This window comes from Lacerta agilis, chromosome 7, assembly GCF_009819535.1.
Source record: "Lacerta agilis isolate rLacAgi1 chromosome 7, rLacAgi1.pri, whole genome shotgun sequence".
Classification (NCBI taxonomy): domain Eukaryota; kingdom Metazoa; phylum Chordata; class Lepidosauria; order Squamata; family Lacertidae; genus Lacerta; species Lacerta agilis.
Window position 1 is genome coordinate 301,651 of NC_046318.1, and position 25,858 is coordinate 327,508.

Consider the following 25,858-nt stretch of genomic DNA (forward strand, 5'->3'; position numbering starts at 1 on the left):
ATCTCTCTGTATAGCAACCCATTGTTGACTATAAACCGCTCCGGGCTTTCAGGGGTTAATACTGTATTCAAGGCTGTGGCTTGAAAATATTTCTGTAAATCTGTATCTAGTTTCTGCTTGGCTGCAAAACTAGCTGCTTGACTATTTGTAACTGGCATTATACTTGTATCTTGTGTCAGTTCAACAATTGTATCAGGCCTTTCCTCCTGAGGTAACTGTCGCAGTTTTTGTGCCCTAGTTATTACAAATGCACTCTGTACATGGTCAAGTAGATCCCACCCGATTAACATTGGAGCTGGGATTTCTGGTGAAACTGCTACTTGCCATTTTCCAGACCATTGTTTATATGTCAGATTAACTAATGCGACTGGCAAGATTTCTGGCTGTTTTGATATTCCTTTTAAACTGATTGTTTTGCCTTTAATAAAGTCTTCTGGCTTTAACAAATCAGGATGTACAATACTAATCTGAGACCCTGTGTCTTTTAAGCCTTTATATTGTTTACCATTCACCCAAATTTCTTCTCCTGTTTTGTGTAATAGCATGTCATCTTGTTGAATTATATAGCACCTCACAACTTGGGCCACTGGTAACTCATCAGCCTGTTCTCTAGACTGGGCCTCGGTTGTCGTGGCAACCATGTTGGCAGTTGGCTCTGTCTCCACAGTTTGGACACAATATGTCTGCTTCTGAGGGATATTATTTGCACTCTTAGTTCTGAGTTCAGTTCTACAGTCCAATTGTCTATGGCCTTTTCTCCCACATTGCCAACAGATTAATTCAGGCCTTTTACCCTCACTATATTTATTTACTTTTCCCTCAGTCCCCCCCGTTGTCATAGGCGTGTTATGGGGAACATATGCATTGGCGGGAAAAATTTTCTTGGCAGTTTTTGTGGTAAACTTTGTGGGCTGTTGCATTCTCTTAAACTTATTTGTTTCCCACTGTTTGTCCTTATATTTTGGGGCATCATAAGCGTGTTCTCGGATTTCATTTATTTCATCTGCCAGATTAGCAGCTTCCAGGATGGTTTTAGGTCGTCTTTCTTTAATTAAATACTTCAGATGGCTATTAATCGTGTCATAAAATTGTTCTAATGCGAACACCTCTTTTATTTTCGCCACAGAATCAGCACCCTCCTGTTCTAGCCACTTGTTTAAATAATTTGTTGTTTTAGCTCCTAATTGAGCGAATGTTTCCTCACGCACCTTTTTTATTGTTCTAAACTTTTGTCTCAGTTGCTCTGCAGTAATTCCGAATCTCACATAAACCAACTGTTTAAATGCTTCAAAATCTTTGGATTGATCAGATGGCATTTGAGAATAAATCTCTGTTAATGTTCCACTAATACGCGCTCTCAGTATTTGCATTTTCTCCTCATCTTTTACTTCAAAATCTTCGCAAGCCCTCTCAAAAGAAATGATAAACGCTTCAGGATCGTCTTTATCTCTGAAGTCAGGGAATCTTTTTAAATCCACCCTGCTAGGATTTTGTGTGGAACTATTGTTGTTGTTTCTATTTTCTACAGCTGATAATTCAAGTCTTTTCATTTCTAATAAATATTCTCTTTCCTCCCTTTCTCTTTCTCTCTCAATAGCTAAGGTCATTTCTTTCTCCTTCAGTTCTCTCTCTTTTGCCTCAGCTTGTAACTTTAATTCTCTCTCTTTTGCTTCAGCTTGTAACTTTAATTCTCTCTCTTTCAGTGCCATTGCCTCCCTTTCTCTTTCTCTCTCTCTTTCAATATTTAAAGTCATTTCTTTCTCTTTTAGTTCTCTCTCTTTTGCCTCTCTTTCTCTTTCTCTCTCAATATTTAATTCTCTCTCTTTTGCTTCAGCTTGTAATTTCGCTAGTTCGATTTTTAAATTATATTCTTTTTCAAGTTTCCATTTCTCAAATTCCTCTGAGGCTTTAAAACTCGTCCCCTCAGCAGGATTTTTGTTAACTGTTTCAGTACTGGTTTCCTCAATCTGGGAAACCCCATTTTCTTCTTCAGAGCTTTCTACTTGTGAGTCCCTAAGAGCTGTTTTAGTCTTTCTAGGTGGCATTTTCTATATTTTTGGTGGTATTCTTTCTGCACTTGAATCAAGGATGTTTCAGTTAAACTATTTCTTCAGGCTCAGTTTCCACAGTTTAGGTCCAAAGTCACGCCTAAAGTTACCTCAGTGCACTTTGTCCAGCGTACTTTTCCGACCTCTCACTATCAACCTTTCTGCCTGAAATAGTTTTAAACTCAAAGTATCTTTGTAATTCTCTCACAATCTCACAGTCTTAGGCGCTATCACACCACACCCTAGGGCCAGGTAATTCCTCTCTGAATTCCCCTTCTCCCTTTCCAGGTGTATGCGATCCCCCTTCCTGACTAGATTGTAGAGTCTCACTGAAGTTTGCTTAAATCCTCTTTAAGCCTCACACTTCACACAATGCGTCACCCTTAAATCCTTCTTGTACCTTGGCACTTCTTGCCAACACTTTAGATCTTTGATCTCAATGTGACCACCGCTTTATGACTATCTTTCGTCCCGACGCTGCCACCACTTTAATGTCGCGGGCCCTTCGCCCTGTACAGCCCACCCCCGGACGTTTTACGGTCTATGAGTGCTGCACCAACGACAAACAGTTCCCAGCTGCAGCCCTTCAGACTACTAGCTGGATCCTGCTTACTTCATTCACCACAGACGAGGATATTGTGAACTAAAAAGATGTTTATTGCGTACAAAGCTTGTGGTTGCTGATAAATTAAAGGTTGTTCAATAAGCTTAAAACAGTTGTCCTATACCGGCCTAATACCTCTAAATGTTACCGGCCTAATACCTCTAATAGTTAACTAAATAGCAATAACAATGCGTTTCACAATCTCTTTATCCTCTCTGCTAACATCCACCTAAGACTCTAAACTCCCAGCTCTATCTCTTGACTCACACTGCAACTCCAACTCCCCGCACTTAACTCTAACTCCTCCTGCCCATACTTCAACTCTAACTTCAACTGCCTTACTGACCACTGGGAGGGGTGTTTTATACCCAGGCTAAGCCCGCCCCTGAGGGTTCTAACTGTCAGAACACTTAACCCCTACCTGGCATGAGGCTAGTTCTCCACAGTTACATCCCCATAAGGCAACTATCTTCTGCATGTGCAGACCAGATCCTTTTTGCATCAGCTCTTGTTCTTAAATAATCACTTTCTGTCCTGTCTTCCCAGCCACACACCCCAACCCCCTTATATCAAGTATGTTCACAACAGCCTAACGTGAATTATTCCATGCATGCATTTGCCTCAATATAATCAAATGGATGTTCATGGATTTAAGTCCTTTTGGTTGCAGACTGCTGGCAATATTGACTGACTCCCTCCCCCATCAGCGACTTGCCACATATTCATACACACCTCCCTTGCCCCACAAAGAGGCCATAACCGCTGGAAAACATGTTTACTTTTTCACATCTGTCAAATCTTCTATCATCAAAATGGGAAGGAAAACTCCCAGAGACAAATCCAGAAATGAGCAAATTAACACTTGTTGGCAAGTGTGATCCTGGAGCAAACCAGCCCCCTCTCTTCCTTTTGGTGGTGTTTGCCCTTCCTTAAAGTTCTCTCGTGTCCTACATAATAAAGTGCTTTCAGCTTCGTAAAAGAAAGAAATTAGTGGGTGTTGTTAAAAAGCGTCGCAATAAATCAGAGCAGACCAGTTTATTCTACTTAGATCGGTGAAGCATGCATAAGAGAGCCCTTCATCACTGGCGAATTTGCAGAGAGAACAAATGCACATTCTTTGGAAGAAAATGAGAGGGATAACATGAGTTTTTGGGCTTAGAGGGGGGAAAGCAAGGTATACACAGTGCTGTGGTATGAACAAACAGTTGTTCTAGCCATACATAGCACAAACAATGAAAAAAACACTTTTTCATAATTTTTTCATAAAAATTGATAGTCACTGTTGGGTTTGTAGAAGAAAGAGATGAGGAACATTCAGGAATAATAATGAAAAAGGCAAAAGCTGCAAATGGCCAATCAGGGCATTGTGACAGAAGGAAAGCCTGACCCCCACCCCCCAAAAATCATTTAAGCACTGGGCAGTAGATTTCTGTCTGTAGACATAGCTCTGTCAAAAATCCTGGATTTTGGCATCAGTGTTGGCCCTTGTGGAAAGATAACTGCCTAGGTAGGAGAAGTGATCGACATTTTCCAATGTTACACCATTGAGTTGATTTGTGGCGCTGCAGAGGGATTATTTTGTACTTGTTGGTGAAACACTTTGGTTTTTTGGATGTTGAGTGATAGGCCAAGCTTTTCATAAGCTTCTGAAAATATATTTAGGATTTTTGGAGGTCATCCTCTAAGACCCGTCTCTACCCTGTGGCGCAAGTGGTGCATTGCACCAGGGCACCAAGCTCCGGAGGGCACCTGGTTGGGAGTCCGGGCTGAGATGGAGTCATCCAGGACTTCGGGGAAGAGCCAAGAGCTGAACAGAGCTCGGAAAGAGCCCTGCAGTGCCCGAAGCTGCCACTGGGGGCGCGGGGAGTCCTCAGCCCCACCAGAGTTGGCGGAGAGCGGCGGACCTGCTGTTCTCCCAGCAGCGCCATGGAGGAAACCTGGAGCCATGCAGTGAAAGGCCTGACTGATTTTAGAAAGGGCTAAAGAACCAGAGTCTCAAAGAAGAAAGTAGAAGGTGGCGGCAGCAGCAGCGGTGGCAAACGCGGGGACTTGTGAGTGCTGCTGTTCTGTGGCAGGTGGCTCAGGAGGTGCCCTGCCGAAGAAGGGAGAGGGCACAGCTCGGCACCACGTCGACAAGCCCATGGCATTATTATGCCTGGCAGCCCGGCAGCCGGCCCCATGAAGATGGCGGTCCTTCCCACCCCACGGAAGGAGGGAAAAGGCAGACCAGAGGTGCAGATGGGCCCTTTGGCTCCTTGCGCTTTTCACGGGCGTTGAGGCGCCCTTGGCTGAGAAAGCGCGCTTCTTTTTGTCAGCAGCAGCTTGCGAGAATATAACAGGGTTTGGTTTTAGACAGACAAAAACTGTAATTTCTACTAAGCGCCAGGAGATGATTAGTTTTACATTGGTAAATTCTCTCTCGGGGCCCCGTGTGTCTCTAAACAACTTACAACAGGCAGCAGCAATTCCTTCCCCGACTGCATTGTGCGCTTTTACACATTTACGTGGTTGAACGACATAAATCAATTCCAGCTGGAGCGGGAAGGAATGGTAGCTCCTCCCTCCTTCCCATTTCAGAAATTCCCTTCTGTAGGGTATAAAAAGCAGGAGTCAAATCCCGAAAAGTTTTTCAGTAACAGGGATCAGTCCTGGAACACCAGAAGAGCAGAGTAAAGGTCAGCATATTCTGGGATGCGTTCCCTCCACCACTTTCCCGCTGAAAACTGGTAATAATTCCACTTTCATATAGTTCAGAGTGCTCCACTGACATTATTTCAGCAATATTTATAATAATCCTATAAGGCAGATAAATAGATATTGCAAGCAGCTGAAAAGTGGTTGACCATTTCTGATGCCCACCAGTCACGCAGGAACAGAGCTTTCACCAGACGGAGGCAGTTTGGCACAATCGAGCAGCTGTTACATCATTTTCTACTGATAACCTAATTCATCTTTGGAAATTGCTAAATTATTTCCTGCAACGTTTCCCTTGTGGCAAGGAGTTCCATAGCTCACTTTTCCTTAAGCCAAATACAGACGGAGATGGTTATTTGGTTGTATATTTTCCCCTTTCAACACCTGCTCTGGCTCTTTCCCCTCTGAGGAGGAAGACTTTTAAACTAGGGTTCTAATTTTTTCTTGCTTTTACTGGCTTGTCTTTTGTAAACCACTTTGGGGATTTTTACAATCAAGCGGTGTATAAGTTTTATAAAATAAATAAACACACACACACATATACACGTAGTATAGTATTTCATGATATCATATCATAGAATGGTAGAGTTGGGAGGAATCCTGAGGGTCATCTAGTCCAGCCTCCTACAATGGCGGTATGTGTGGGGAGGGGGAGAGAAAAAAGGTAGTATTTCATCAAAAATGCCTGTTGTTTTTACTATATAATTGTTAACTGGATTTGAGTAAATCTTACTCAGCCGTATAAGTAGGAATGCCAAGCAGAAACTAACAAGTATTATTCTTAATGATGTTTGAATGAACAAGCTCATTTTTAATCTAGAATGGAATACCTTATAGTTATAATAATAATATTATTTATTATTTGTACCCCGCCCATCTGGCTGGATTTCCCCAGCCACTCTGGGCGGCTTCCAACAGAAATCAAATACAAAAATATCACACATTAAAAACTTCCCTAAAAAGGGCTGCCTTCAGGTATTTTCTGAATGTCAGGTAGTTGTTTATTTCCTTGACCTGCGATGGGAGGGCGTTCCACAGGGCGGGTGCCACTACCAAGAAGGCCCTCTGCCTGGTTCCCTGTAGCTTTGCTTCTCGCAGTGAGGGAACCGCCAGAAGGCCCTCGGCGCTGGATCTCAGTGTCAGGGCTGAATGATGGGGGTGGAGACGCTCCTTCAGGTATACAGGACCGAGGCCGTTTAGGGCTTAAAAGGTCAGCACCAACACTTTGAATTGTGCTCGGAAATGCACTGGGAGCCAATGTAGATCTCTCAGGACCGGTGTTATGTGGTCTCGGCGGCCACTCCCAGTCACCAGTCTAGCTGCCGCATTCTGGATTAATTGCAGTTCCCGGGTCACCTTCAAAGGTAGCCCCACATAGAGCGCATTGCAGTAGTCCAAGCGGGAGATAACCAGAGCATGCACCACTCTGGCGAGACAGTCCGCGGGCAGGTAGGGTCTCAGCCTGCATACCAGATGGAGCTGGTAGACAGCTGCCCTGGACACAGAATTAACCTGCGCCTCCATGGACAGCTGTGAGTCCAAAATGACTCCCAGGCTGCGCACCTGCTCCTTCAGGTGCACAGTCACCCCATTCAGGACCAGGGAATCCTCCACACCTGCCCTCCTCCTGTCTCCCAAAAACAGTACTTCTGTCTTGTCAGGATTCAACCTCAATCTGTTAGCCGCCATCCATCCTCCAACCGCCTCCAGGCACTCACACAGGACCTTCACGGCCTTCACTGGTTCTGATTTGAAAGAGAGGTAGAGCTGGGTACCATCCGCATACTGATGAACACCCAGCCCAAACCCCCTGATGATCTCTCCCAGCGGCTTCATATAGATATTAAAAAGCATGGGGGAGAGGACAGAACCCTGAGGCACCCCACAAGTGAGAGCCCAGGGGTCTGAACACTCATCCCCCACCACCACTTTCTGAACACGGCCCAGGAGGAAAGAGCGGAACCACTGTATAACAGTGCCCCCAGCGCCCAACCCCTCTAGCCGGTCCAGAAGGATGCTATGGTCGATGGTGTCAAAGGCCGCTGAGAGATCCAGCAGAACTAGGAAACAGCTCTCACCTTTGTCCCTAGCCCACCGGAGATCATCGACCAGACTTGCTCTAGTGTTCAAAAATGGTTATACCTGTTTCCAGCCTTTATGGGCCAGCAAAAATCTTCATGTAGCAAATGCACACCCTCCCCCTGCAACACAGATTTCACTACAGATATTGTGAGTGCCCAAATTGCATGGTGCTCATTTTGTTCTTTGGGAAGAAATATGCAAATAAAATTTTCAAGTGAGGTTTGCGTGGAGCATTCAGATTGTATGGGAAGCTACATCTGTGGTTGTGGAGAGGGTTTGCCTGTCTCCAAACCACAATAACACTCTTGCTAACTTATTAAGCACATGATTGGCCCTGAAATCAAGGATGTGGGGCCTAAAGGCCAGACTCCCAAACATCAATGTCAAGTGGCTCTGCAGAAGTCATACCAGGTCAGATGAAAGAGCTACGTGTGCCATCAGCACACTTCAAGATCTGAAGAGCAAGATGCCTGTAGAGATTTAAAATATGTCTAACTTTCAGTCTGGGATGGAAATACTTCAAGAACTTTTTTTTAAAGTGTGCTCTGAGTTCAGCAATTTATGTCTCAGACTGGCTACTTTCCAAACTGGAAAAAGAGGCAGGGGGTGAAAAAGAGAAAGAAGAAAAGAAAAAGGCTATCAGGTTCTGCACACTCAACCCACCAAACCCCCTTATTTCAGATTCCACTCTAAATGCTGGCAGAGTTTCAAGCAATGAGTGAAACTTTATGCAAATTAATCTGCCATTCGCTGTAATTTAAATCTAAATTCATCATGCATCATGAATTCATTAAGGTAGATGGCCATATGAATACTCAGCAAAGTTACCTGACTGCTGCCTAATTAATCTTTACACCACCTTGGTGTGAATCCACTTCCTTCAAACTCTTCCTGTACTCTTCCCATGCCTGATTTCTTCCCCCTTCCACTTTGTAATTGGTTCTACCTCCTCCCTCCTCCCTTCAGTCCAGAAGAGGCCCAGGATATGAATAACAGAATCATAAATCATCTAGTCCAACCCCCCTGCAATCCAGGAGAGACATTTTCCTCTTGAGAACAGGAGATAGTTCAGTGCTATATGTTCAGTTCAGAATACACAACGCATTTAAGGCATCTTAAAGTTTGGCAAGGTTTGCAATTAGCCTATTGTTGTTGTTGTTGTTGTTGTTGTCGTCGTCGTTCAGTCGTGTCCGACTCTTCGTGACCCCATGGACCAGAGCACGCCAGGCACGCCTATCCTTCACTGCCTCTCACAGTTTGGCCAAACTTATTGTTGTTGTTGTTGTTGATGTTGTTGTTGATGTTGTTGTTGTTATGCCATTAAGATGGTGGTTTCAGAGTAGAGTGCTTGGGCTCAGAAACCACCACTTGGTAGCCTTGGGCAAATCCCTTGTTTCCACCTAGTGCAGCAGTCTCTTGCCTCTGTAAGGTCACAAGCAGACCACAAGGGTAGCAGAGTTCTTCTTTTCTTTGTTCCCCTCTTTTCTTTGTTTGTAGACCTGCTGCCTCTGAATACAGAGGTTCCATTTAGCTGGCTGGGCTGATGCGGGGGCACGATCTTCTATGGGTAGAGCTAGCTGGAGCAAGTAAGAGGAATTTGCAGTACTAATGGAAGATATGAGTAGGATTTGTAGCATCCTTACTTTTGGAAAGCAGAAGCTCTTCTGACCAGTCATTCACCTGTCAAGGGGCAAAGAATTCAGAGTGTGCATCTGATGTGAGATTTGACTGGACATAGAACTTCATTCACATGCTTGTAATTAGCTCACGGATGGCTAAAAAGTGCCTTTCTTCCCCCACCCCCAATCTCTTTATATTTTGTCAGTTCTTTATATTTTGAACTGACATCCAAGGGTTTATTTATTAATAAAGCTTTCAATTACTAATTTATAGCTTGATATTTTGAGCTATGGCACACAGAGTATATTATATTTCATTATTTAGGATACTTAATTATGTACGTGCCTAATTAGTATCTGAAGGAAAAGAAGTTTCTTTACTGCAGTATAGATTTGTGATAGCAATAAAAAGCTCCCTTTAACCCCATCCTGAGCTTCTGCTCTTTTTCCTTAGATTCCTGAGTTTTAATATGTGTAATTGCTAGCAACTGGTTTGGCAGGAATAATATTAAGTGAAAAAAATCATTATTTGGATGAAAAGGTTTTTAAAATATTACGATCAAGTCTTAGCATTTTTATAGGTACAGCTTTATAGGTACCTTGGATACTTCACAGTCATTTCCATCACTTCTCCATACCCATGATGAGGAGCCATGAATGAACCCACGCTCTTACCATAGCCAAAACATAATACAAGATGGGGGTTTATTTCTGCAGTATTTCTCCACCAAAAGTGGGGGAAATCCATGTGGACTGTATAAACTGGGCCAGAGTGTATTTTGTTTCTGTCTCGGTAAACACATTTTTCTCTGTTTTACAAAGGACCTCTGTGCTTGAAAAGCATATGGCTAACTGCTATGATTTATATTTTTAAGGGATCTCACCCTTTCCCCAGCATCCCACCATGTTTTGAACTTTATTTATTGTGGATGAGGCTTCCAAAATATGGACATTTGGTAGCCCTGAGTCGTCCATTCCACCCATGACCCCTTTGTGTTTCAAACTTTAAAAAGAATAGTATAATCTTTATTAAACAGTAGCTTTCAAATATACATGACCAGGCAAGGCTTGTTTCTTTGCCCTCAGTTTGTTACGGATGCTTGCTAGACAGTAGAATAACAAATCCTTAAATATGCAGCAGAAAGCAACCTCATGAAGCAGGTCCCATGGCCCTCCCTCAGCATATTCAGCATAACTCCCAAAGCAGTCAGTGCTGCTACAGCAAACTTCAGACCTCAATGCTTATTAGTTGGCTTGTGACCTTTGCAGACTACAGTTATTTAGAAGAATGTTGAATTTTTCAGCAGGATAGATGCACAGCCTTCATTTAAAAAGAAAGAAAAGAGAAGCCCTTCAGTCTCTCTGAGCTTTCAATAGGTTAAAATGGCCCTCCAGTTGCAGTAAGGTTTTTAAATCTATTTTAACAATGTCCACGGGCCTTTTGGTTGTACATGAAAAGACAATAGGCAGGCACAATTAAGAATGATGGGTTTGTTGCTTGGGTGATAAATAACTCTAAATAGCTCTTTAGATCATCATTTAGGGCCTTCCTTCTCTTTTTTGTGGCAGATGGTTTCAAATCTCTGTGCTCCCCAAGCCTTGACCTCCTGCAGATGTTGGGATGGCCCAAAATGGTCCTCATGATTACAGAAGAAAGGAATAAAACTTTCATAATGTACCGTATCAGGGCTAGCAGTGGGGTGGGCCACTAACTGCTTTTTTATTACTGTCACTTACCAGCTCTGATTCTTCTGCACTTAAAGAGTTATGTCAGCAATTGTGAAGCAGTTGAAAGGAAGAGTGGATGCATGTGGTGGAAAGCATTATTAGAAAGCAGGCCAATGGAAGATGAATGCTTATGAGAAGTGCCCACAGAACATAGCTAGCAATGCAGTAACTAACTAGACACTTATATTGTCCTCCCAGAGATACTGTGACAGGCTGTTATAGGGCCCCTAATGAGGTTGTCATGCATATCTCTTTATAAAGCTACTAAAATCTTGTCTATATCTGCTGAAGTTTGCCTTAGAAAGGGTGAGGTTAGGCTGGGAGAAAGTGGGGGAGCCAACAGTACTCTCTCTGTTCTGCAGTGTGTCCTGGCTTCCTAACATGCACCGCACCTGACCTAACAGTGGGGATAAATATTTCAGAACGTCTAATACATAGGATCAGCTTGGTGGAGTCTTTCATCGAAAACAGAGTGGAAGGAGCATTCCACAGCAGTCACTTGCAATGATGAAAGGGCATGATGGATGGGAATATAACCGATGGGGAGCGCTTTGCTCCAGCCTTACTTGATCTATCCAGACAGTGAAGCTATGCAGTATCATTATCCAGGCCTCATTAAATGTAAAAACCCTGCACATTGCTTGTTAAGTTAAAAAGCTATTTAACATGGGCTCTAAAATAACAAATGAAAAAGGGATTAAAATTCACAATCAGCATTTATTAGCTTCTAAATTCTGACTGGGAATCTATGTGTACACCCTCTGAGTTGTGAGCATCACTAGCCACAGCAAAATTGTAACATAAGCAGTTGTGGAGAGGTATGAGCCTTCCTCTAAACCTGTGGGAAGATTAGAAGTAGTCTTCTAGTCACATTCATCCCACTAAGGTCTCTGGTCGAAAAGTTTTTGCATTTCACAGTCTTCTGGAGAAGCCCTTGGTTGCTTGCAACTACCACACCTGACCCAACAGTGGCAAGAAGGTTCTGAAATGTCCAATATGCAGGGATTGAGTTGCACAGGACCACAGTGGAATAAAAATAAGTTAGTTTGTATACCATGGGCAATGCTGACTCTAAGAAACCAATTCGCTTGTTGCAAATAAACAGGCTGAAAGGAAAAACCCATGCACGTTGAGGAGAAGAAAGGGGTTTATTGTCTTTATTGGCCAGTAAAGTTGACTCAGAGGAATCAGATCCAAATTCTGAGCGGCGCTTACAGAGCGGGTGTTCTCTGATATACAATTCTTAAGGCATGAATATGCATAAGCTTCTGTCCAATCCTAGAATTACACATTCTACTAATGCGATCCTTATATGGGCAACTCTAATTGCATATGCATTAGAGGCAGAACAAAGACTCTTTCTAAGTATCACCTTGTAGCACGTGAAGAAGAGTGGGCCTCGTCTTATTACGGTATGCATACACCCTCGTACGGTAAACAAGATAAGGCTGTTCCTGGTACCTTAAGGATGTTTCCTGATACAATGGGGTCAACCTTTTGTTGGAGATTCATTCCCCATGTGCAGTCATGGGTTTGTTGTCTATCACATGACTGGGTGTGTGTTTTGATTCCACAGGAATGGGATGTGACGAAGACAGGATGTTTGTCTTACTGTGTTCCCTGAAGTGGGACTATTGTTCTTTGTTCTTTCTCTTTGCTGTCTGATGCTAGAGGGAGAGGGAGCCATGTTACAGTGCTCCATATGTATTTATATGTAAATAGATTAGCCTAAATGCTGAGTTGCTGGGTTCTGTTATGCAACTATGTAAACCTCTGCGGATCCCTAAGTGTGCTGATGTCTTCTGGCATCAGTCACTGTGATGTTCGGGCTGAGGAATGCTTTTGAAGCTCCCGAACCATCGCCCAGGAGGGAGGGAACATGCCAGTCAGGCATGTGTCTCTGCCAAGCTCCTACTCGTGTGTAGGACATCCTGACACTTTTTGATGCAAAGGAAATTAACTGCAGGCCTCTAATTGCCACACTCTTAGAAGTATTATCTAACTGCAGTTTGCATAATGCCTGTTTGGATACAAAAATCGTGGGAAACTGAACACAGAATTCTGCCTGTGGGGTTTAATGGCTAAATCGATTCAGCATTGATTGAATCCCTGAGGTTTGTGAATCTCAGTTTTTGCTGCCCTAAGGATAGAGTGGGGTTTCTTGCTCTGTTGGGTTAGGGCAGTGGTTGGCTTAGCCCGTGGCCCTCCAGACACAGCTGGACTTCAGCTTCCATCACTGGCCATGCTGGATAAGGAGTCCAACGACATCCAGAGGACAGCAGGTTAGTTACCCTGGGCTAAGAAAACCAGGGGCCCTTTGATGTGGCTTGTGGGTGCAGGTTGCATAATCTTACCTGTGGAACCTGGTGGTCATGAGGCCTGCAGGAGAGCCCACCCTGGCCTTCAAGTTGTATCACAAGTCTAAATCTAGCCAATAAAAATTCTTCTTACTATTACCAACTGTCTGTTAGACAAAAAATCATAACATGGTTTATCAAGCCATAGTTTGATCAACAAGTCACAAGCTGCCCCGCAGACAACTAAACAAACCTTGGTTAGTTTCATCATTCTTTGACTTGTCCTCATCTCCCCCCCCCCCGCCCTCTTCCCATCTTTTCCATTGTCTCTGAGATGCCCTACTCCTGGCATCTCCTGACGAAGCCACCATGCCCTCTCACTACCCATCAGTAGTGTACAGCTAACCCCCACCCCAACATTACTGTGTCCGTGAGTTGCCATGAGCAAAAGGAGCAGTGCCACATCTAACAGCACACCTCTCCCAGTTCCCATCAGCAATCCCCACTGACTCATGACTTAGAACCGTACTGCATCTGGGAGGCAGATTCCCAACCCACAAGTTCCCTCTAATGCACACAGCTGCAGGGGCCTTTATTCACTGCTCCACATTCATCCCTTTGCTGTTACTCTGCTTGTGAGCCATAATGAGTGTGATGAACAGCAGTTGTCACAATCCACACCCCCCCCCAAAAAAAACCCTCCTGGCCTCCCCATCCTTTTCAGGCAATTTTTTAAAAATAGTTTTTATTAAGGTTAAGGGAGGCAAATAACAAAACTTAATTCAGTAATCGTAAGTTCAGTCTTTCAACAATACAAATGTCAGCTAAAAGATGAATTCCAAAATGCCACTTTAGGGTTTTATCTCCAGTGTGCATTATATATTTGAAATGAAGGCTACAATGGGAGCAGCTGGGCAGGGGGACAGATCCTGTCAGGGCGGCCCAGTGAACCACAAAATGGCGCCCTCCTTCCACCATGAAAGAAGAGGTGAATGAAGATCTACATCAGAACAGTGGGGAGAGAGATTGACATCAGGATCTGCTACCCCTGGGGATCCTGCCACCTGAGGCAGTTGCCTTACCTGGCTTCACAGGTGGGCTGGCCCTGGAACCTGTCATAGATTGAGTTAGCAGTAACATCAGAGGAAGAGCCAGCAAAAGCAATGAAATGCCGAGAGAGCCTCTAGCCACCCTTGGGTAGCTTCTTTGTCGCCTGGTGGGCAACTTGGGTGAGGTGAACAAGCAAACCACACTGAAACCATCATTAAGGAAGTGCCCGCATTCAGCTATAACACTAAACTTTAGTGTTTTCCCTGGCCGGACTGTGTCTCTGATCTATGTTGATTCCCCTTGCTTATCTGAAGGATAGAGAGGCATATGTGGGAACTACTCTATTGCACGAAGGTGAGATTCACATTCACTGCTCTTGCTTCTGCCTCTAGAACCACCCACCAATGGCACGAGGCTCCCAGAAGGCTGCCCAGAAAGGAACGCATCCCTTGGGCTGAAAATAGCTGTGCTAAATCATGGTTTATTTAATGTAATGTGCAAACCAGGTTAAATAGGGCATCTAGAAAAGTCTTGTTCAGCAGGTATGAAACACTTCAGAATTGCTATATCATGATCCTAGTATCATGCAACCAGTGTTATTCCAACAGGCAATTTTTATTTATTTATTTATTTATTTATTTATTTATTTATTTATTTATTTATTTATGTATTTATTTATTTATTTATTTTTCTGGGTTCTGTTCTGTATTTTATATCAACGTAATTTTTTGTTTGTTTTAAAGTTTTGTTGCTCACTCTGAGGTCCTGAAATAGGTGAAAACTAAAACTTTAAATAAACAAGCAAACACCTTTCTGTGGTCTTTCAGTGAAGTTCTAAGGTTCACATTTTCTCCGTTGCTCAAGTCCACTTATTTGTCTGCCTTCCTTCACAGAGATTCAGAAACAAAACCTATGTTCTACATGAGTTACCACCCAACTGGGCAGAGGGGCTGGCGTGACAGATCCATTGGGGCGTGATGTGTGAACTGTTCTGAGACGAGAGTTTGCCATGAATATATGTCAGATGCTTGCGCTTTGCTTTGCAAGAGGCAGAGAAAGGGAGTCTCATTGGGCTCTAATGAGGCAGATTGAAATGTGTGAATACATTTCTACGCACAATGCATTGGTGTCTGGTTTGTTTTAGTGAAACACTAACCTCTTTTGCTTTTCCAGGGTAAATGCCACACAATAGGCCAGCACCACATGAATCTATTATGTCTTGCAGAGCTTTTAGCAGAAGTATGACTGTTTAACCAGGCAGTGACATGAGAAGAATTACTATCCAGCCCTGCAGCTGAAAGCAGAGATTTTATTGATTCACTGCATTGCCTGCCATTTGAGCCTTGATTGAAAGGCACTCATGAATTCAAGGAAGGTAATGCTGCTTTGCAGAAAACAACAGCAGGCCGTGACTGGAACCATCTGTCAGTTCATAAGAAAGATGGAGCCACTTCTCAAAGAAGTGCTTTAGCTCGGGAGTGAGTGAGTGAGTCCTGCTATCTGCTGCACAGCTCTAACAAGAAAACTGATTTTTTTTTTCAGGATTTGGGAGCTATATTATTCTTTAGCAGCTTTTATAAACTTTGAGCTGGTTCTCACACAACGCTAATCCAAACTATGGCATAGTGCAAGCATGACCCCTTTTCTCCTCTTCCACTTTTGCTCTTGCTGTGCTGCTGTAAGCCATGGTTTGGCTTAGCAAGTTGTCTGAACCTGAGCTAATGCTTTGCCTCCTCCAGGAGGCAAATCACAAACAAACCCTGGCTATAGCTTGTGGTTTGTGTGGGTGGCTTTAAGAGAGGATTAGACAAATTCATGAAGAAGAGGGCTACTGAGGGCTACTAGTCATGGTGGCTATGCTCTGCCTGCATAGGCAGCAGGGCTTCTGAATACCAGGTGCTGGAGATCACTGAAGTGGGGTCTGTTGTTGTGATCAAATTCTTCTTGCTGGTTTCCCACAGGCATCTGGTCGGCCACAGCAATGACAGCATGCTGGACTAGATGGGCCACTGGCCTGATTCAGTAGGACAGGACCCAAACCAATGACTTCCAGTTACAAAGGACATTCCAATTCAACATCAGGAAGAAGTTTCTGATATGTTTGATAGTGGAAGGGTCTCCCTCGGGAGATTGTGAGCTCTCCTTCCCTGGGGGTTTTTAAGCAGAGGTTGGATGACCATCTGTCAGGGATGCTTAAGTTGAGATTCCTGCAATGGAGGGGGTAAGACTAGATGATCCCCAGGATCCCTTCCAACTCCACCATTCTATGATTCCATTCTATGATATCACACTAAGCCCAACCATTGTTTGCTTTGCTCAGAGCCACACAGAAGAAGCAGGACCAGAAGAGGAGCAAAGCAACCACAATTTATTTTCCAGGAGCTTCCCCATGGCTCTCAAGCCATGGTTTGGCTTAGCATTACATGCAAACTGGCTCACTATGTCTTTCATTCATGCAGAACCTGTGTAAGGTAAAGTCATGGTGGTTCCCATTGTTTCACACTCTTCACTCCATTGAGCAAGGTTTAAAGGAAAACCTTTTATATGCTTACTGCCAGGAGCCAGAGTCACAGTGTCAGTGAAGTTAACTCTTTATTTAAAAAAAACAAAAACAACACAGACAGTGCTTTTCTTCTAGGAAAAAAATGTGTCAGTTCTGTCTACCCTTGAGTACCCTCAGAAAAAGGCCTCATGATCCCAGCAACAATTCCCAGTAAGTCTTGCCCCAATGAGGCAGTTGTGATGCCTGAAAGTTCCTGCCTTCCCACTGCTCTCTAAGGCTCCTCTTCTCCAGGGTGTTTCCCAAGCAGTCATAGACTGTTTTCACACAACCAATCTCTGTTCTGCTCTTTTCATTTCTCTGCATGTTCCAGAAAACCAGGGGGAGGGAAATGGTTGCAGCAGGATGGGGAGACTCCCTGGCTTCTTTAGCAGCCTGTCTCAGTTCTGCCTCTTGACCAACTTCTCCAGCCTCCACTTTTGTAGACATAGAAATCAAAGGATCAGGCCAGTGGGAGGGGAAGCTATTTGGCAGCATGCAAATTTTGTAAGTAAACAGACAAATCCCCTTCATGGATTACTGCCTTGTCGTGGCGAAGGGGCTTGAATTACTCAGGGAAGCTATGGACAGGTCATAGTGGAGAGTTTGGACCAAACGTGATGCACCTGGAGGAGGAACTGGCAACCCACTCCAGTATCCATGCAAAGAAAACTCCATGGACAAAGACAACAGGCATATAAGAAACTGAAATTGACCAATTCTATGAAGACTTACAACACCTTATAGAAATTACACCAAAGAAGGATGTTCTTCTCATTATAGGGGATTGGAATGCTAAAGTAGGGAGTCAAGAGATAAAAGGAACAACTGGCAAGTTTGGCCTTGGAGTTCAAAATGAAGCAGGGCAAAGGCTAATAGAGTTCTGTCAGGAGAACAAGCTGGTCATCACAAACACTCTTTTCCAACAACACAAGAGACAACTCTACACATGGATATCACCAGATGGGCAACATCGAAATCAGATTGATTATATTCTGCAGCCAAAGATGGAGAAGCTCTATACACTCAGCAAAAACAAGACCTGGAGCTGACTGTGGCTCTGATCATCAGCTTCTTATAGCAAAATTCCAGCTTAAACTGAAGAAAGTAGAAAAAACCACTGGGTCAGTAAGATACAATCTAAATCAAATTCCTTATGAATACACAGTTGAAGATTTCCAAAGAATAGCAAGGAGAGACAAGAGGGCCTTTCTAAACGAGCAATGCAAAGAAATAGAGGAAAATAACAGAATGGGGAAAACCAGAGATCTGTTCAAGAAAATTGGAGATATGAAAGGAACATTTCATACAAAGATTACCACAATTAAGGACAAAAGTGGAAAGGACCTAACAGAAGCAGAAGATATCAAGAAGAGGTGGCAATAATACACAGAGGAACTATACCAGAAAGATATGGAGGTCTCATACACCCCAGGTAGTGTGGTTGCTGACCTTGAGCCAGACATCCTGGAGAGTGAAGTCAAATGGGCCTTAGAAAGCCTTGCTAACAACAAGGCCAGTGGAAGTGATGATATTCCAGCTGAACTATTTAAAATCCTAAAAGATGATGCTGTTAAGGTGCTACACTCAATATGCCAACAAGTTTGGAAAACTCAGCAGTGGCCAGAGGATTGGAGAAGATCAGTCTACATCCCAATCCCAAAGAAGGGCAGTGCCAAAGAATGCTCTAACTACCGCACAATTGCACTCATTTCGCATGCTAGCAAGGTTATGCTTAAAATTCTACAAGGCAGGCTTAAGCAGTATGTGGACCAAGAACTCCCAGGAGTGCAAGCTGGATTTCAAAGGGGCAGAGGAACCAGAGACCAAATTGCAAACATGCGCTGGATTATGGAGAAAGCTAGAGAGTTCCAGAAAAACATCTACTTCTGCTTCATTGACTACGCAAAAGCATTTGACTGTGTCGACCACAGCAAACTATGGCAAGTTCTCAAAGAAATGGGAGTGCCTGATCACCTCATCCGTCTCCTGAGAAATCTCTATGTGGGACAAGAAGCTACAGTTAGAACTGGATATGGAATAACTGATTGGTTCAAAATTGGGAAAGGAGTACGACAAGGCTGTATATTGTCTCCCTGCTTATTTAACTTATATGCAGAATTCATCATGCGAAAGGCTGGGCTGGATGAATCCCAAACCGGAATTAAGATTGCCGGAAAAAATATCAACAACCTCAGATATGCTGATGATACAACCTTGATCGCAGAAAGTGAGGAGGAATTGAAGAACCTTTTAATGAGGGTGAAAGAGGAAAGCGCAAAATATGGTCTGAAGCTCAACATCAAAAAAACTAAGATCATGGCCACTGGTCCCATCACCTCCTGGCAAATAGAAGGGGAAGAAATGGAGGCAGTGAGAGATTTCACTTTCTTGGGTTCCATGATCACTGCAGGTGGTGACAGCAGTCACGAAATTAGAAGACGCCTGCTTCTTGGGAGAAAAGCAATGACAAACCTAGACAGCATCTTAAAAAGCAAAGATATCACCTTGCTGACAAAGGTCCGTATAGTTAAAGCTATGGTTTTCCCAGTAGTAATGTACGGAAGTGAGAGCTGGACCATCAAGAAGGCTGATCGCCGAAGAATTGATGCTTTTGAATTATGGTGCTGGAGGAGACTCTTGAGAGTCCCATGGACTGCAAGAAGATCAAACCTATCCATTCTCAAGGAAATCGGCCCTGAGTGCTCACTAGAAGGACAGATCCTGAAGTTGAGGCTCCAGTACTTTGGCCACCTCATGAGAAGAGAAGACTCCCTGGAAAAGACCCTGATGTTGGGAAAGATGGAGGGCACAAGGAGAAGGGGATGACAGAGGATGAGATGGTTGGACAGTGTTCTCAAAGCAACTGGCATGAGTTTGTCCAAACTGCGGGAGGCAGTGGAGGATAGGCGTGCCTGGCGTGGTCTGGTCCATGGGGTCACGAAGAGGCGGAGACGACTGAACGACTGAACAACAACAAACAGACAGACAAATAAATCTAATGTTTGCTAGCTCAGAAATAAATCTGAGTAAGTCCAAAGGGGATTACTTCAAAGTAAGTGGATCTAATGCTTACAGAAAACAATCATAATGAGGAAGACATAGCAGCTCCAACATTGCATGTAAAGCCCTGCAGGTCATGGCAGATTGCATCCGGGGCAAGGGCTGTCATCTCTTTTTTGCAAAACCAGCTTCAATCTTGCATAGCAAAGGAGTCCAAGGATCAGACTGGGTAGTGGATTTGAATCCATTCTACCTGCCTGGGTCCTCAGAGTCCCTCCAAGCTGGTGCTTTATGGTGGGTGTTTTCTGCAACATTTTCTGGAGGCAATAATAGTGCAACAGGGGCACTTCTGTTTGTTCTGTGATGTTTCTCCAACGCTACCACATTATACTTTGTTGGCGTATTTAAACTGAGTAACTGCGCAACAAAAGGCATTCTGAGGAGACTGCAATCAGGAGTTGTTTTAATTAAAGAAAAATAACAGAAGTTACATTAACTACAAGAACGTTACAGAAACATGACCCATCCAGTGACCCACCACCCAGGGTACTGAGAGAGATACGCAGACCTCCTTATATACTGTATCCGATTGCTGATACGCCTTAAATCAATACAAGCTTAACATCACCTGCTGTACTGCCCCACAGCTGCAAAACTAGGTCAGTTCATTTCCTTCTTTCTTTTAAAGAGATACACATTTCTGTGGAACAGTAATGAACCCTAAACTGTAAATCACTCAACATACTTTGCCGTCTGGGGGAGCTATAGTGCTACAAAAACAGGACAAAAATAAGCTGGAACATTTATGGAATAAAATCTTATGGAATTTCAGCAGGAAGTTACAGGATATGCACTGACTGGAAGTGAAGCAGTGGGACCACCGTGAAACATTATCATGCATAAACAGTATTCATAGTGGAATTGCTTGTGACCACCCCAATAGCATCAGGAGCACAAATCATAATGAATGTGAAATATAAAGGACATCTGGAGGAAACCTAGTTATGCTGCCCCCCCTCCCCAAATTGTGTTTTTCTGGTCCTGTCCACAGCCTCTCTGAACCTCCTCCATAACAAGATGTACAGCTCTGAGCTGGGTACCGTATTTTAAAATAATGTCTCTTTACTCTTTCCGCCACAACATATATATTTTTTCTTACTATACCAACCCTAACATAGCTAAATATGAAAGATGTGGTGTGATACAATCGCTTATTAAAACAATAAACAAGGGTATTGTGGTTATTTGATATAGAAAAGCATATAGTTTCAGTTTATCTTTATCTTATTTGTTCCTTCGTTATGTATACTGCAATGGCTAACACAAAAGGAATCTTATCTTAAATAAACCAACCAATTCACCACCAACTCTCACCTTGGCATAGGCCTTGGAGACCTGGACCTCTCATTTGGTCAACAGGAGAGGTTGGGGTGGTGTTGGGGGGTCTCAGGACAGTGGTGGCTCCCCCTCAGCTGTGCTCTCTCCTAGACAAGGCTAGCTTGGCCACCATGACTCATGCTGCTAACCTCACATCTCCACTACTGTAGTATCATCTGTATGGGGCCTTCCATGTGGTTGGGGGGTGAATGAGTGAGGGGCCTGCGCTGGCTGCCTATTACCCACAGAGTCAGTTTTAAGACCTTGTTACTTTCATATGAAGCCCTAAACAGCTCTGAGCCAGGTTATCTGAAGTCCTGCCATGGCCTGATGGTTATTGGCTTGAAGGATTGCAAATAGGGCCTTTTATCACTGGTGATATTGGAATGCATTCTGTGCTAAAATATGACAGGCCCCATTAGCATTCTGCAGGCTTCTGAAGACACATCTGCTTATACAGGTATTTCCTTCATTTCTCAGCCTGAGTCTCCTGTTTTGAATTGTTCAATTAGTTCCATGGTGCTGTTTCATTGTGTGTTTTAATTATAGCTACTTATATTTTAATGGTTTGAATATCTTGGGTTTTATACTTTGCAAACCACGTTGAATCTTATTTTGGCACTGAGTGTTATATAAATTAAGAAATAATAAAGTAAAGTAATAATATTATGTCATTAACCACACTGAGTATGGGAAGTTTAGGGAAGTTTTTAATGTTTAATGCTGTATTGTGTTAATAATATTTGGTTGGGAGCTGCCCAGAGTGGCTGGGGAAACCCAGCCAGATGGGCGAGGTATAAATAATAAATTGTTGTTGTTGTTGTTGTTAGAATGGACAGACAATTTTAAATAAAGAAATGACAGTTCAATGGGATCTGTGGAAGATGAAGGGTGTCCTTTGCCTGGCATAGTCCAGTCCCCATAAAAAGCATGGATGTTATGGGTGAATTATTTCTGCTAATGTGTTACATGGATCAAAGATTATATATGTTGTCAAGTGAATTGATAGAATCACCCCTATGCAAAACGAAGACATGCCAAAGGCAGTAATGCTGTCCACAACTTAAGGTCTAAAGATTTCCAGGGTGAGCTTTAGGGGCATAGATGCTTCTTTTCTAATAAACAATTGTTAATCATTAACCTATGTCCAGTCAGTACTAAAAATGGTCTTTTTGTATATAATTTTTTTTCAAACATTTTCACAATAACCTTTAAATCAATTACATTGTTTCCACCATCACCTCCAGTCTTTTTACTCAAACCTCTTCTATATTTTATCTATTACCAAAAGTTTCTCTGTTGTCATTTTTCTTCCACTGCTGTTATCTCAAATCCTGCCTGTGATTTCATTTGGCTGCAATAGTTTTTTAAATAGTCCATGAAAGGCCTCCTAATTTTGCTGTCAGCTTTGTCATTTCAAAAGCCACTCCTCCTTTGCTGGAATCTTCCCTTCTTTCCATTTCTGCGCATATAATATTCTAGCCGTCTTCTTTGGAAGCTCTGACCCTATTATACCTATAAGGAAAGCTTTTGGTCTTTTGGGAGTAGCCCATTTAAACATTTTCTTCATTTCATTATATATCATTTCCCAAAAGCCTTTAGCTTTTTTACATGTCTACTACATATGGAAGAATGACGCATTTACCTGCTTTCATTTCCAGCATTTACTTCACATGCTTTTGTACATCTTGGCTATTTTATCTGGTCCATGGGGTCACGAAGAGTCGGCCACGACTGAACAACTGAACAACAACAGTATACAGAGTGGTCTTGTGTGTGTGGGATGTAAGAATCAGGTGCAGTCAAACACAACACTCACACCTACACTCACTGGCACAGCTTAAGAGGCTCCAGCCTCTGGGACACTGCTGCTGTTGCTGCTCCTGTGAGTGTTTGAGAAGACCGCTCCCTCCTCCGGCCAACTCCATCAGGCCTACACTCACCACCACATCTTAAGAGGCACTGAGAAGAGCAGCCTCGGCAATTGCTCTGTAATGTACTAGTGTTTGTATATTTTTACATTGCAATGTAGCCAAAGCAAATTCCAAGTATGTTGGAAAATGTACTTGGCCAATAAAATTATTCCAATTCCAATTTGCTAGAGTAGACATGAAGGTTGTCTCAGTCCTCCAAATGGTACTTCTTGCTTTCTAGGACTGAGAGGAAACTTCCTATGTGTAACTTGAGATGGGTGTGGCCTCTCTTTAGCAGAAAGAACCAGAACCACAGGCTGGCCACCATCTTGTCTTGTCTCTCTCACGATGCCATCTGAACAACAGCATTACTAAGATGCACCTTTGGCACTAGGCCAAGAGAAGAAAAGGGGGACTTTCTCCCATAAGGAGATAATCACCACATTTACATTATGTTCTAACCTTTTAAGTCTGCCTTCTGGGAACCTTTATGTGAACAGATGATTACTTGTGAGTAAACGTTTTATACTTTACATAAGACTGTGTAGTGTTGTAGCATAATTAATTACTTAGATAAGCGGCCGCAGGCTGGACTGCTTTCGGACGCTTACTATCTGGGTCCACGCGCTTCCTCCTGCGCATTAAACTCACAGTTCACAGCAGAGCAGTTCTTTGTGTAGCAGAGCAGAGCAGAGCAGCTTCATCCCAAAGAATGAGGCTTCAGAAGTCTGTAGTATTTTGTCTACAAACTACTTTTATTCATAAACTATTTACAGCTTAGCCCGGAGCACACTCCTGTAACATGGTGCTCAGAAAAACGAAACCGAAAGCAGTAAAGCCATACAGCAACTGAAAACGAAAGTAGAAAGTACAATAGCTTCAAGACATCAGCAGTATATATCCAGTGAGGGACGTCACATCCTTGCCAGGCTTAACCCTTTGTTAACCTGTATGTACAACACCCCCTCTCGTACCGAAATCTGGATATTATAAACATAACAGTTCATCCCAAACCAATCCCATCACAGAACACCTTGTGTTTGACGTTTCCTAGAGGTTTGGTGAATCCATCAGCCAAGTTCTCCTGGCTGGGACAGTATCGCAACTTAACCATCCCGGTCTTGATACTTTCACAAACATTCTTGAAGCGTATGTCCAAGTGTTTTGTCCGAGATTTAAACTGTCCTGACTCAGCGAGTTTCAGGCAAGGCTGATTGTCTTCCCAAACTGTAATGGGCAATGGACAATCCCCACAGATCTCATGAACTAAACACTTGTAGAACTCAAGTTCCCGAACTGAATCTGAAAGTGATGCGAACTCTGCTTCTGTGCTCGAAAGCGCTATAAGGCTTTGTTTCTTGGATCTCCATCCAATGACAGCATTTCCAAATTTAACAATCATACCAGAAACAGATTTTCTATCTGCCAAATTGGCCCAGTCAGCATCAGTGTAACACTGAAGCGTAGTGTCACCCTGTGCTGACAATTTGAGTCTGAACGTTTTAGTATCTTGAAAGTATCTCAGAACCCTTTTTACACCATTCCAGGCAACTGTACTGGGTTCTGCAGTCTCCCTACTGAGTAGGTTTACCGCATAGGCGATATCGGGTCTGGACCACTGGGACAAATACAGCAACATGCCGATTGCAGACTGATAGATTTCCGGCCTTTGAAACTTGGGTGTCCCTTCAACCTGAATATCTTTTACAAAGCATGATTCCATGGGTGTCTTTGACCCTGCACAGTCAGACATATTGTACCTTTCTAGTAACTGTGCGATTTTACCTTGTTGGCTCAAAAGAAAACTTCCATCTTGAGATCTGGTGATCTCCACACCAAGGTACATGCTCACTGGGCCTAGGTCCTTTAGCTTGAAACTCTGACCTAGCTCATGAGCGAACTGTTGTACCTGTTTATCTGACTGACAAGCCAGAATGACATCATCAACATAAATTAGAGCCAATGTTTGGTGCACACCTGCCCCTTTCAGGTACAGGCAGCTGTCTGCACAACTCCTTTTAAAGCCTAGCTTGACCAAAGCTGCATTAAGAGTAAAATTCCAATTGCGTGCAGATTGTTTCAATCCATAAATAGACTTCTTCAATTTCCATACCTTTCCTGGCCATCTATCTTCAAAACCTGGCGGAGGAATCATGTAAATCTCTTCCTGCAATGGAGCATTGAGGTATGCCACATCAACATCAAAGTGATTTACGATGTACCCTCGCTGTGCAGCAACAGCTAGTAGCATGCGCAAGGTTTCACACCTGGCAGTGGGTGAATACACCTGTGTGTAATGCACCCCAGGTCTCTGCGCGAAACCTCTTGCAACAAGTCTGGCCTTGTACTGTGGTGTACCACTAGCAGTGGGTTTCAACCGGTACACCCAGCGACAGCTTACAGCTTGCTGTTGTGCTGGTAGAGGTGTGGGAGTGAAGACTTCCAAAGACTTCATAGCATCCAGTTCCTTTAACATGGCATGCTCCCACTTCTCTGCTTCTGCTGCAGGTAAGCGTTGTACCTCAGCATAACTTTCCGGTTCACACCTTGCAAACCCAACAAACACATTTGAGGCTTGATATCTATCAGGAGGTCTTGTGGTGCGTCCTGTACGCCTAGGCATCACGGCAGCCTCATTCTCAGAGCTAGCTGAGCTTGAAGATTCTGACAGAGAATCTCTTTTACTGGTTGCGCCACCTAGTGACCTACTACGTTTACTCACTCCACGTTGACCTGGTCTGAACGTGGGTGATACAGGAGATCTACTTCGTTTGCGTGATCTGGTTGACCTGCTTCTATCTGAAGGAGAAGCACTTCTGGTCTCTTGCTTCACTACCCTCTTAGGAATTGCCCCCTCTGAACCTGCAACCTGTCTGGAGTCGGGCGTCCGCCCCTGACCTCCAG